Below are 9,505 nucleotides of genomic sequence, written 5' to 3'. Positions count from 1 at the left end.
CAACTTGGGGTATCTGGTATAAACTTGTGCGCTTTGCTCATCTGGTGTGCCCTGAGAACGAGATCTGTGCAGCTCGTATTGGGATTTGTCGGCACAGTCGGGCGGTCTTGCTGGTCTTGTTTTACCATCGTCGAAATGTCTTGTAACCGGGATTCCGAGACTGATTGGGTCTTTCCGGGAGAAGGAATATCCTTCGTTGATCGTGAGAGCTTGTGATGGGCTAAGTTGGGACACCCCTGCAAGGTATAAACTTTCGAGAGCCGTGCCCGCGGTTATGTGGTAGATGGGAATTTGTTAATGTCCGGTTGTAGAGAACTTGACAGTTGACTTAATTAAAATGCATCAACCGCGTGTGTAGCCGTGATGGTCTCTTTTCGGCGGAGTCCGGGAAGTGAACACGGTTTGGGTTATGTTTGATAGTAAGTAGTTTCAGGATCACTTCTTGATCACTTCTAGCTTCACGACCGTTGTGTAACTTCTCATCTTACACTTATTTGCGTTTGTTAGCCACAATATTTGCTTAGCGCTAGCTGCAACTCCACCTCATTATCACATCCTACCCATAAGCTTAAATTGACCCGAGGAGTTGAGCTCCGAGGTGTTGTCGTCACAATTTTATCGTTGCAGTTCTGGAATACCTGAGTTTCGTTGACATCGAAAATCTCTTTTATGCAGTTGTTGGTGAGATAACCTCGACGCCGCCCAGTACTGGGGCGGGAGTTCGGGAGTATTGCCATAGCTTGTATAACAGATGCTTTTTGAAGGTTGAGGTACACGATTTCCGGAGTTTTCTTGGTTATGTCTTGACGGCTGGATACAGCTGGATGTAGGGATTGTTAGTTTGGGTGAGATATATTGCTTCCCGTGTATCCCCAACACCAGATTGCATACCCAGAAAGTTTCGGGAGCTTTTTTAGGTGGGAATTCAAGTTGCTTCTAGAATATCTTTCTGACACATTCATGATACGGGATTGGGTAAACCTCTATCATATGTATTTGTTCCGGCTAATTTTCCACGCCAAATCCTTTGTTTAGTTTTTGAGTTGTGGTATTCAAGTTGCTTCAATGTCAAGTGTTGATTCCATACCTTTTCCAAGAGGTGTTCTCATATTTCTATGTGGATACTAATCCTTCTTTATCATTGAGGTTGTCATGGTAATTCTTTTCTAACCGGCGTGCTTCTCTCCAAACTAATACTATCATTTTTTCCCATTTGTGAGATCAATTCTAAGTTTTCTCAACGGTATCCATTCCATTTTCCCAAGTTGCCTTTGTTTTCCCGCCCTCCCACCCTTTTCTTCAAGGACTCAGATTTCTCAATCATATATCCTTTTATTTGTGAGAAGTCTCGTCATTCTTTTCTTCCAATGTTCTTATCCGGTGATTTCCCATGAAGATACTAAAGGAGCTTCAAGTTTATCATTCTTGGCTCTCTTTTCTTCTCTAGTGGATTCAATTCAAGCTTTGTCAATCATATCCTTTCCTCGTTTTAAATGTTTTCTCATGCCGGTGCACCTCTTAATCATCCACCTCTTGCTATTCTTGTTTATCTGGAGTGCTGAATATATTCCAGAAGATTCAAGATTCTATTCGTAATCCTTTCAAGCTATTTCGAAGGTCTTACCTTATTCAAGCCATTTTATTCAACCAGCACAATCTATCGTTTAAATCGTTCGACGGTGTTTCTTTTGAGTGGGCCCTAACCCACAGGTCTTTTTCCAGGATCTTACCTGACTCTTCTAATTCTTTCCAGAGTTATTATCAAATTCATTTCAAAGTTTGACGTAAGAATGAATTATCATCAGTCAAATGTCTTTCTCCAAGATCTTTCAAATTCTTTTCATCATTCGTTCAATCTTTCTAATTTTCATTCCGGAGTGCCTCAACAATCCATGGTGGTGTTTCTCGTCGTCATTCTCGGATTTTGAAGACCGAAGAGGAGTTCCTCTTAAATCCTTACCCGTTCTTCCAAAGTTGCGTACTTCAAGCTTGATGCCATCCTCTCATAATTGTTTTCGATTGTGAGAATTCTTTTCACCCATCCGGAGCAATTCAGGAGTCTTTTCAGTTTGATTCTCTGGAGCCTATCATCTCAGAATTATTCATTCCAGCTTTCAGCCCTCGTTCTCCAAATCTTACCGGTGCCTCATTCAAGTATTCTCTAATCATCTCGTGATCTCTTCATTCACTTGTACCTAAATTCTCTCAAGTATCTACGTTCATTTTCCAATTCTTCCTAGTGATGCGTTCGTTTTCTTCGTTCGTTCTTTTAATCCTACCGGTGGATCGTTGAAGACCTTTCTCAAGTTTACGGTATTCCAAATCCGTTACTTGTCATCAATTTAAATTTGTGAAGGATACGCATAACATAATTCTTATTATTGTTTCATCCATGTGATCTAGCTTCTTCTTTCCATAGTTGTTCATCATGTCATCATTTCTCGGTTCGAGATGCTTCATCTTTTCTTTTCCGGAGTTCCAAGTTTTCCGCATTATCTCGTCGCGAACCTCCATCTAAATCATCGCAAGGCTTCACCTTGTATTTTCAACTTCTCTTTCTTTTTATCATCGTTTTATTACCGGAGTTCTTCATGGAGGCTCTACATGGTGGTTCGCCAAGGATTCTTTTCATTCTTTAATTGTTCTTCAAGATTTCTCTCGAAGTTATGACCCACCAAGCTATACTCAAAATTAAACATGGTGCTCAACACATGTTTTGTTTTGAGGAGTTCAAGTATTCTTCTTCTTGATTTTTGATGTACAATTCTTTCTACCTTATCTTTTGAGGTGGTGTTATGTCATTTTTGATAATTTCCCTTCGTGTTTCATGATTCACAAGTTTTCAAGAGTGACATATTTTAAACCCATCATTTTCAATTCGTTCACGAGATCTTTTGAACATAACAATTTCTTCGTTGGTGTTATCTTGGTATAGATTTCACTTAAAGCCTTCCATTGGGAATGTTCCTATTGTGGTGCTTATCAATGACCCAAGTATTCCCTTATCCTCTCGGTGAAAGAAGTTTTTTTTATCTCTTTGGTGCTCTCAATCAAATCAATGTTTTCCGTTAGTGGCCGTTTGTCACCTCATAATGTTGAGATATTTCATAAGCCCACTACAAGCTGGTTCTTTTCATTGTTGATTTTCCAACAACTCCATTCAACCCTTCTCCGTAAGGATGCTCTTTCAATTTTAATAGGGAGAGTTGTCATTCTTCTTCTCCGCTCTTTTCTTTCCAACCATCTAATTTTCCATTCATTTGTTCTAGAGGCATTGTGATGTTGCTCTCTTCATCCCATCATGTTGTTTTTCCAAGATCATGTTCTTTTCTTTGCTTATCCATTTAACCAGAGTGTTGTGTCATCTCTTCAATTTCTTTTCATCTTATCAAGTTTTCCTTCTCTTTTCTACCGGAGTGATTTCAAAGCCTAACTTCTCCCTCCAGGTCTTGGTTCTTGTCGCCTTGTTCCTCTTGTCCAACGGACTGTTTGCAATCTTTTTTCATCTATATGGTATTCTTTCTTTCAATTTGTTCAACCTCGGCGCGTGGTTTCACTCGTTTGTCAAAGAAGCAACTTTGTTTTACCTCTTCCTCTTCCGCTTCTCTCCGTTGCCGTCCTTAGATCTCGGGGCGAGATCTCTTGTAAGTGGAGGAGTGTTGTGACGACCCGAGACCGACGCTTCAGACGCCTTCCATCTTTTTCATTATTGTCGGGTGTATTTATTTGTTTTCTGCATTCATCATGTCATCTTCCGCATTGCATCATCACTCGTTGCCGTCATTGTTTATAAAACTTGTATCCGATCGTAGTTGCCGCTTCCTCCTTGTCCCTGTTGACCTCCTCTCATATCTACTGGACCGCTCTCTTCTCTCTCTTCTTTGAGCCCATCAAACCCCCTTGTCTTTGTCGACCTCTCTCAGACCCCCTCGTAATCTGTTTATTCATTTTTTCCCTTGCCTCAGCCAGAGTCTCTGCACAGTGCATCGACCCCTTGCGCGCGTCCGAAACTCCACCGGACTCGAACCGGGGTGTCATCACCGATGGGTCCGGATCATCCCCAAACATCTCTAAAATACCTTCGGTTCTTTGTTAGACCATCCTAGTCTATTTTCTCTCAACCGCCCAATTACGATCGAAGGGACCAAATGCACCTAACCAAAAATTCTCCAGCTATATATGTCGTGCAACCCTAAAATCTAGGGGAGTTGTCCCATCTTCCCCGTCGCCCGCCGCCACCTTCCAGATTCTCCTCGGGATCTCCCCTGCCCGATCCACCCAACCAGCACCGCCACCTTCCCTCTGCTCCATGCCGCCACTCCCGCGCCTCCATGCGCCCCCATCAACCAGAGGAGCCCGAGCTCCCCCGCTCCGTGCCGGAGTTCCACCCTGCGCCACCCGTCGGCAAGCCGTCCGCCAGGGACTGCCCCACGCCCTCGCCTCTTCTTCCTCTCCTGGTTCCTTCCTCCTCCTAAGCTTCTCTCTCCCTTTCACACAGGCACCTATCACCTGCCATGGCCGCTGAACCATGGAGACGAGCCGCCATGAACAACTCGCTCCGGACCAGCAGCAGGTCCATGCCGCCCCGCCCCAGCTTCTCCTCCTTCTTTTCCTCGCTCGCTGAACCCGCTGACCATATTATCGCCGCCGTTTCACGCAGGTCTGAACGACCTCAAGCAAGCATGGCCACACGAGAGGCCCGACCCCCGAGGAAATCCCGTATCGCCTTCATCCTTGCCATCTCCGACCATATCCGTCGGCTCCCGGTCATCGTCACTGTCCCCGCCCTCCACCATTCATCGCCGCCGGTCAGCCAGGCCCCCTCGCGGTCTCCCCTTTTTCTTTCTGTCTTTATCCCTGTCTCTGAAGCTCTCTGTCTTTTGAACAGAGGATGTGGACAGCCGCCTCCTTCAGTTCGTTGCACCGCCACCTAGTTCGCTGGATCCGCTACCTGCCGGCCCCTTCTCCGCCTGGAGCTTCATCTCCTGCGCCCGCGCCCTGCCGTCCCGGTCTTCCCCTGCTTCGCCAAGCCTCGCTGCCGGCCTCTACTTCCTCTGCTTCGAGCAGGAGGACGAGCGCGCCGCCCCTGTGTTGACCCGCGCCTGGTCCTGCCTCGCTGACCCCGCCTCCTCATCTCGCTCGGTACAGCTATGCGCCTAGCAGCCTAGGAACCGGCCTCCTCCAGCCTCTGCATCGACCGGGCCGAGGCCCATGGTGAGGCCACCCCAAGCGGCTCGTTTTTCCCTTCTGTTGGGCCAGTCAGATTCAGCCCAGTGCATGTTTTTTCCCTGTCTGCGAATTTGCCCAATTATCCAGAGAGTGCAGTTTTACAGAAAAACCCTCATGTTCATGCAGTTAATAACTAATTAACCGTGCAGCAGTTTAAAATGATATAAACATGTAAAATGCTTCGAATTTTATCTAGTTTCATAATATGCAACTTTCATCCATGTTTGAAATGCTTAAATTGATGTTTGCATTAATTTGCAAAGATGCCATGTTAAAAATGATTTATTTCATAACTAAATAACTGTAGCTCTGAATTAAATAGACTATATATGTAAATTGTCTAGAAAAATGAATAGGTTAACATGTTGCATTTTATTTTCCTGTTTAACAACAATAAAATATGGTTTTAGGAATAACAGTACCAAATTCGTAAATTGCACCTGAGGATTTTCCGGAATTGTTGTTTGTTGTTTCCGGCCTCTTTTAAACTTGCTTAAATAGATAGTTTTATTATTCCTCACCTCTTGCCATGTTTAACAACATTTAATATTGTTGGGTACATAAACAAGAGCGAACTAAGTAATTGAATGTGGTGTTTCGTCAATATGCAACTCATTGCATATTGAGCTCCACTTAACTTGTAGTATTGTTTGTGCACTTTGCCATGCCTCATTAAACCGGACATGCATCATGCTTGATTGTGCATCATGCCATGTTTATGTGATGGTTGTTTACCATGATGTTTGGTTCTTTCCGGTTGGGCTTCTCCATGATAGTTCCGGTTATGTTGCGATTGTGAGGATCCGTTCAACTACGTCTGTTTGTCTTCTTCATGGACTCGTTCTTCTTCCTTGCAGGATCTCAGGCAAGATGACCATTACCCTCGATATCACTTCTATATTTGCTTGCTAGTTGTTCGTTCTATCACTATGTCGCGCTACCTACCACTTGTCTATCATGCCTCCCATTTTGCCATGTCAAGCCTCTAACCCACCTTCCTAACATTCCGTTGTTTGGCTAAGTTACCGCTTTTGCTTAGCCCCTCTTATAGCGTTGTTAGTTGCAGGTGAAGTTGAAGATTGCTCCATGTTGGAACATGATTATGTTGGGATATCACAATATCCCTTATTTTAATTAATGCATCTATATACCTGGTAAAGGGTGGAAGGCTCTGCCTTATGCTTGGTGTTTTGTTCCACTCTTGCCGCCCTAGTTTCTGTCATACCGGTGTTATGTTCCTTGATTTTGCGTTCCTTACGCGGTTGGGGTTATGGGACACCCTTGACAGTTCGCCTTGAATAAAACTCCTCCAGCAAGGCCCAACCTTGGTTTTACATTTTCCTAACAACCTATAACTTTCCCTTGGGTTTTTGCGAGCCCAAGGGTCATCTTTATTTTAACCCCCCGGGGCAGTGCTCCTCTGAGTGTTGGTCCAAATTAGAGCACCGTGCGGGGCCGCCCCTTGGCAACAGGGGGTATCTGGTATAAACCTATATGCTTCGCTCATCCGGTGTGCCCTGAGAACGAGATATTTGTAGCTCGTATCGGGATTTGTCAGCACAGTCGGGCGGTCTTGCTGGTCTTGTTTTACCATTGTTGAAACGTCTTGTAACCGGGATTCCGGGACGGATCGGGTCTTTCCGGGGGAAGGAATATCCTTCGCTAATCGTGAGAGCTTGTGATGGGCTAAGTTGGGACACCCCTGTAGGGTATAAACTTTCGAGAGCCGTGCTCGTGGTTATGTGGCAGATGGGAAATTCTTAATGTCCGGTTGAAGAGAACTTGACACTTGACTTAATTAAAATGCATCAACCGCGTGTGTAGCCGTGATGGTCTCTTTTCGGCGAAGTCTGGGAGGTAACATGGTTTGGGTTATGTTTGATAGTATGTAGTTTCAGGATCACTTCTTGATCACTTCTAGCTTCACGACCGTTGCGTAGCTTCTCATCTTACTCTTATTTGCCGATGTTAGCCACCATATTTGCTTAGCGCTTGCTGCAACTCCACCTCATTACCACATCCTACCCATAAGCTTAAATAGTCTTAATCTCGCGGGTTTTGAGACTGCTAAGTCCTCGTGACTCACAGATACTACCAAAACAGTTGCAGGTGCCGATGAAACCAGTGCAAGTGACACAACCGAGCTCAAGTGGGAGTTTGACGAGGACCTTTGTCGTTACTATGTTTCTTTTCCGGATGATCAGTAGTGGTGCCCAGTTGGGACGATCGGAGATCTAGCATTTGGGGTTATCTTCTTTTCATTTGGATTTGACCGTAGTCCGTCTATGTGTGTTTTTTGGATGATGTATGAATTATTTAAGTATTGTATGAAGTGGCGATTGTAAGCCAACTCTCTTTATCCCATTCTTGTTCATTACATGGGATTGTGTGAAGATGACCCTTCTTGCGACAAAACCACAAAGCGGTTATGCCTCTAAGTCGTGCCTCGACACGTGGGAGATATTGCCGCATCGTGGGCGTTACATGGGCAAACTGCCACAGCAAGGCTCTTTGCCGTGGCTACGTAGGCTGCCCCCGCAAGACTCTTTGCTGGGGCTACGTAGGCTGCCCCGACAGGGCTCTTGACAGGGCCGTGTAGGCTGCCCCAGCAAGGGTGTGGGGGGGAGCCATCTTGTCCTTTCACTCTTCATGCTTCTGGTTTGAGCGCTGCCTTGGCAGCCTTGTACCTTTGCTTCCTCTGCCCCGCCAAGCGTGGCCGCGGGTGTGGTTACGACTGCCCGTGCAAAATTAAAGGGGAACAGAAAAGCCCCTACTTTTGTACACCGACAGGAGCCCCAAGGCCTGGGCCACACATAAGCGTAAGGCGTTGTTGGGCCAGGCCCAGAACGGTGCACGGGCACGCGTGGCAGAGTTTTAACTGCAGTAATCCCTTCGCCAGTTGCGCTTCCCCATGACTCGCATGGAGCGCAAGACGTGGGGGTCGTGCGTGGGGTGACTGCATCATGCTTGCGTCACCCCGTGGTGAATAGTAAAGAGGCGGCCAGCACCTTCCTCATAAAAGAGGAGGAAATTGCGGGGCCGCTGCTCATTTACCCTCCTTGCCTTCCTCAATCTTAGAGCCGCCGTTCCACGTTTCCCACCACGCCCGCCTTTTTCGCCACGTACGTCGCATGCATGGCGCGGGGTAGGTGACGGATGTGTGGGATATGGGAAGGTGCGCCATGCCGATACCCACGGGCCTTTGATTGGAACGGGGAGGGCGGTCGATGGCCTTGCTCATTGCCAGCGGCTTTAATGAGCCAGATTTGAAAGGGCTCTTCAGAGGTGCAGAGCCAGTCTTCAGCCGTCTTTGTTTGGCTATAAAAAGGGGTTCAGGAGGAGGAGGAGAGGCATCTTCTCGTGTCTTCTCTTCTTCTCCATTCTCCATCCACCACTATGCCGAGAGGGCGCGGCCGCGGCCGTCCTTCTGCGGAGGCGACTAGATCTTCCTCCCGCCAGAGAGCCGCGGCGGTTAAAGAAGAGCCAAATGCTCAAGGTGGAGGCGCTGGACGGGGTCGCGGTCGGCGAGGTGGTCGAGGTAGAGGTGGGTGTGAAAGGGGGACCCGTGCGACGCCACCTTCTCCGCCACCTTCTCCCGTGACTCCTCGAGCGGCCATATCGGAGACACAGCGCTAGAGTTCATCTTGCATGTAACACCCCGCATGTAACTTGCCATATTTGTAACTCCGACTTTTGCCATTTCCGGCTATGTGATATGTTTTTCCCTCCGTTGTTGGGTTTTGTCTTTCGTTTTGTATTTTGTCATGTCATGCATTTTCATATCATATCATCATGTGCATTGCATTCGCATACGTGTTCGTCTCATGCATCCGAGCATTTTCCCCGTTGTCCGTTTTCCAATCCGGCGCTCCTATCTCCTCCGGTGCACCCCTCTAGTTTTGTTTCGTGTGCGTGTGTCAAACTTTCTCGGAGTGGACCGAGGCTTGTCAAGTGGCTTTAATATACCACCCGGAATCTACCGGTCAAGTTTCGTTCCATTCGGAGGTCGTTTGGTACTCCAACGGTTAACCGGGCCTCCGCAATGTCCATTTGATTGTCCAGCAAAAAACCCCTCCAAAACCAGCCCAAAACCCACCAAACTCTCTTCCATGCTCTAGGTCATTCGATCACGATCGTGTGGGCGAAAACCGCACCTCATTTGGAGTCTCCTAGCTCCCTCTACCTATTTATAGGTGGACATCCCGATATACATTTGCAGACGAAACCCTAACCCTCTCCCTCCGCGCCGCGCCGGACGCGTCCGCCCGCGCCGGAC

Source organism: Triticum aestivum, chromosome 4D (genome assembly GCF_018294505.1).
Source record: "Triticum aestivum cultivar Chinese Spring chromosome 4D, IWGSC CS RefSeq v2.1, whole genome shotgun sequence".
Taxonomy (NCBI): domain Eukaryota; kingdom Viridiplantae; phylum Streptophyta; class Magnoliopsida; order Poales; family Poaceae; genus Triticum; species Triticum aestivum.
Note: the sequence above shows the minus strand (reverse complement) of the source record.